Raw genomic sequence first — 5,109 nt, forward strand, 5'->3', positions numbered from 1 at the left:
AACCAGCAGGCAAGACCACCACATGTAGCATAATGCTGGCTCCTCTCATGTCACGGCACCACCAACATTTAGCATTTGCTAACCTTTTTCAGCTGTTGAAATATGTTCATGTTAGTTCTTATTTAAATGTCATTTACATAGTGTTGATACGCAAAGCACCTCATAACTCTATAATGAAATTTAAAAGCCACCATAATAAATAGGATGCCAAATCTTATTAAACAACAGCTCAGAAATACATTATTCAGATTTAAGCCCCTGAAAATTGGCTCAATTTCCATGTTCAGTGGAAAGCCTCCAACCAGTTAAAACAATGGCCACCTAGGAAGGACAATCTAAATTGTATAGTCTCAAAGGTTAACTCTTTTGAGATGAACAAAGAGCACTGTAGAACATATATCTTCAAGAGTGCTCTTGAATAGATGGTGCCTGCCAGTTCAATGCTTTAAAGGTTAGCAACAAAATTTTACTTTGAACATGGTATTTCACAGATAATCTGTTTAGCTAGATCAAAAGTGGTGTGACATGGTCACACTTATGTGCTTTCAAAACAAGATGAGTATCTGCATTTTAAATAACTGCAAAGGACCAGATAATGTTCCATCAGGAAGTCCTATTAGCATTGAGACATGTAAAGACAAAAGCGAGGATGAGAATTTTGTCAATATTGTTATAGGCATAAAAATGAATGAACTCTAATGAAAAAAAAAAAGCCTGTTATCAAAGCACTTGCATATTGTGCAAGAGAAAACTGGAAAGAAAGTGAAACCTGAATATGTAGCAAAATTTGTGGAGACAGAGCCAATGGGTCAAATTCTGTTCTCTTCCATGTGAATTTAGCCTTACAGCCATCCTAGTAAGATGACATATTGTTCTTTGCAAAGCAAACACTCTGTGATCAGGTTCATTTTCGCCAGAGCTGGCAGTGACACCGACGGTCAAGGTTGTTCAGCATTTCCCATTATAAGACCCTGTTTTCAGCAGCTTGTAACTTTGCCAAACTATCAGTTCAGACATTTTCCATCTCGGTGTCTTCCTCAGGCTAATTTTTTTGAAATTTTCAGCAGAAACGATACAGCCAATTTCCAGAACAAGTTTAGGGGGGAAATACACTGATTTGGCAATGTTACAACATTATAACTGCTTTGTTGAGAAGCTCTGGTGCTCCCATGCTTTGGGAAAAGGGCTTGACATTTGGAAGGGAGGGTTGCCTTTGGGTCAGGGAGGTGCCTTTTGCTGATCCCATGAAAAATTGCCCAGATTTGGCCAATATATAATCCTTTGAAAAATCCCAGTTTGCACATGCTCAACAGAGATCCGTTAGAGTGATGGTCTAACTTTCCATGCCATTGTGCCATGCCTCCTCATATGGCAAAAATGAGCAAGTAAGCAATTGCTCAGTACTACTGGCGGTGACACTTTTGTATGTTATGTCTGATTTTGTAAGCAAGTAGTTTTTAAGTGAGGTGAAACTTGGGGGTACGCAAGACAAATCAGATGCCTGAAAGGATAGGCGCCAACTCCATGGCTACTCCAGAGAGCACCCACGGGAAAAATTAGCAGGTTCTCCTCACCCACTGGAAGCCAAGCTCCCCTGCTGCTTGCCTCTTTCTCCCCACACCTGAGTGCATGGCACCCAACTCCTCCCCTTCCAGCACTTCCTGCCCCCCTGCCACCTAACAGCCATTTGGCGCTGCTTATGACTTTCCAGGAGGGATGGGGAGGAGCAGGGACACAGCGCACTCAGGGGAGGAGGTGGAGAAGAGGCAGGTAGGGGCGGGAAGTTGGGGGAAGGGGATGGAATGGGGATAGAAGGGGGCAGGGCTGGGGTGGGAAAAGGCAGAGTGTGGCAGGGACTTTGGGGAAGGAGTGGAATGGGAGTGGGGCAAGGGTGGGGCAGAGGGAGGTCGAGCACCCACCGGGCAGAGGGGAAGTCAGCACCTATGGGTACAGTAGTCTGGAAAGGTTGATAGCCACTGCTCTAGTGGAGCTGCTCTAAGCTGATGGGAGAGACGCGCTCCTGCTGATATTGCACTGTCCACACCGGTTGCTCATGGGTGTGGATAATTCAGACCCCTGAGTGATATGTCGATATAAAGTGTAGTGTAGCCGTAGCCTAAGACAAGGAGCCTGGAGAGGACTGAAATGAGGAGCTCAGGAACAGAAGGCTGATATTGGAAGAGCAGCCTGGAGGAGACTCAGATGAGGATCTTGAGTGAGAGATATGGATGAGGAGCTCAAGGAAGGAGACTGGGAGTAGGAGCTAAGGAAGAGGGAGACTGGGAAAAGGAGCTGGCGGACAGTGGAGAGACAGGACAGAGACATGCTGGATTGGATGAGGACGGAAGGGTCAGTGCCCACCAGAACACACTCCTCTCCAGATCCTGAAGCAGAACCCAAGATTCCTAAATCTCATTATTCTTCTGCTGTCAGCAAATATCTGTGAATCCCAGTGGCAAAGTATCTCTCATCCCCCTGTGGCTGGCCCACAGACAGGATGACAACTGTCCAATGCTATCATTCACTCTGGTATTTCAATGACAGAGGTCTATGCTGTGGATCTAAAGTGGCCAACCCTGTTGATAGTCCATGTCAATATAATTGTGTCTGATGGAATTTCATAATGGATTTTTCTTCATTTTGCTTTTGTTTTAAATCTAGGAAATTACATTCAAAAAAACCTATAAAGTGCTATACAATGCTCAGTTTTCTGAAAGCTCAGGGCCTAGCCATCTCAGACTGGGTACCCAAAATTAGTGGGTTCTTTTGAACCTAATCTCTCTCTGCCTCAGTTCTGCATTTATGAAATGGAGACAATACCCCCTCATCTCACTTGGGTGTTGGGAAGATTAATTCATATTTGTAAAACACAAATATTCTAGTGATGAGTGCCATACAAAAGCCCATAGGAAATTAATAGTTCTGCCTTCAGAGTAGGCTTTGAATAGTGTGTGTTGATAAAAGTAGGGCCACACATTGAACAAAGAGACACAACAAATATGGAATAGCTGCTCATTCAGTGAGCACTCTCCATCTAGTACACTGAACAAAACAGGGGTCCTAGAGAAAAAAAATAGCATGTGATTATGTAACTATAGAATGTATCATAAAAATACACACAAAGGGACTGAATTAATGCTTTGCAGGCAACCTTATTTCTGGCATTTTCTAACTTCTGCATGCTTGATTTTGCAACCTTAATGTTCTTTTCACTTAATTTTTTGGGTGTGATCTATATTTCATTTAAGGAGATTACAGTCACCCAGGCTCTCAGGATGGAGAGAGAGTTAATCAGAGATGCAAATGTTGTATTATGAGAGGATCCAGTCTTAGGAACTGTGTATTATATGCATACAACAAAGAGTCCTGTGGCACCTTATAGACTAACAGATGTATTGGAGCATGAGCTCCACGAAAGCTCATGCTCCAATACGTCTGTTAGTCTATAAGGTGCCACAGGACTCTTTGCTGCTTTTACAGATCCAGACTAACACGGCTACTCTTCTGATACTATATGCATACAGTATGAATTGAAGATGGAGTGATGACTTTGAATCTCAGAATCCAAAAGCAATATGTCCAAATTAAACAAAACAGGCACCAAAATTACACAATAGACAACACTATGAGTCTATCCTCTCCATTGAACCCGAAACATCCATGGAGTGATTGGCTCTGCTGCATCCATTACCTCTGGATTTCTTTCCCATCTTGTTTTCCCTCTCATATCAGAACTTGTGCAAACAGATTGTGCTACCACCATCAACTGAGCAGGCAGAGAGGGACGACAGCCAAACCCCCAAAAGCTGTTACATAGTTTATTTACTTAGAAAAACAAGTTTTCACTGTAATCTGAGCAAGGCTGGATAACTACATTCTGGGAATTATGAACTCAAACTCTGTGTTGTTAATTTTTTGAACAGAACTAAACCTTTGAAAGATGCTGTATGGTTTAGTCATAGTTAGAGGAAAGAACTGGGAGCTATTGGGACCCTGCGTTCTAGTACAAATTCAGAGCATTGACTCGCTGTCTAATTTTCCTCCTTGTGCCTCAATCAGTCCAGATAGAAAACGGGGTAAGAAATCAGGAACTATCACTGAAAACTAGATTTTTTTTTAATCTAAAAGGAGCTCTTGATAAAACCCATACCACATACGGGAGTTGCCTTCTCAAAGTAGTCTGACCTAGAATAAAATGTAAACGTCTGTCACTTGCAGTGTTCTGATGCAAGTGGTGTGGGAAAGAAGGAAGATATGTGGTAAGCCAGCAGGCAGAAAGCAGAGAGGAGTTGAAGGATATTTCAAATGAGCAAGGAAATGAGAAGAGGGAACACGGTTAGTATCAGGTGGTAGCACATGTGAACAGTGAAGTTAGGAAGAAAGGGAGTGGGGGGAAGGTGACTTACACAAGTCTTCCAGTGGAAGGGAGTGCAGATTTTTCCAAGTAAAGATCACAGATAAAAGAACCTTAAAAGGTTTGGTTGGGTTAGGTTAGAAAAGCCCACCAACAGCTGGGATGCATCCATTCTCCTTCACAAGCCAACCATCTGGGTAACTCTCACTTAGTCAATTCCTTGACATTGCAGGGGCCTCGGCCATTGGTGCAGTGCCATTCCTCCTATTTTCTGTCTGTGGAACGCAATAGCTAGGTCTCCTGTGGGAAGAGTAATACTTTGATCTCAGTACCAGGCAAGACTGCTCCAAATTATGTCAACTACACACAAGCTACTAGTTAAGGAGGTACAAAAGGTAACACAAAACCACTTTTGTCGTCCGTTTCGCCCCTTCTCGGCTGTACCATCTGCACCTCTGACACATTAAGCAAAGAACAAATCATTCCCTAGAGCTATGGTGCCTTTAATACAGACATGGTCCCTATATTACAGTGTTTCTGAAGTAGCACTGGGATTTTTAAATGGTATTTAGGTAATGCTAAAGCAGCACCAAATCTGAGCAAAAATATCTTACCTTAGAGAAAAATCAATGCCTAATGTGAGTACATAGCCCCTAAATGGTAACAGCAACAGAAACAAAGCAAGGTATTATCTGTGTGACTTAGGAAGAAATGGGGATAGTTAGTAATGCTGGTTTTTTGTTCTGTAAGAGCTT

Source organism: Chelonoidis abingdonii, chromosome 15, assembly GCF_003597395.2.
Source record: "Chelonoidis abingdonii isolate Lonesome George chromosome 15, CheloAbing_2.0, whole genome shotgun sequence".
NCBI lineage: Eukaryota > Metazoa > Chordata > Testudines > Testudinidae > Chelonoidis > Chelonoidis abingdonii.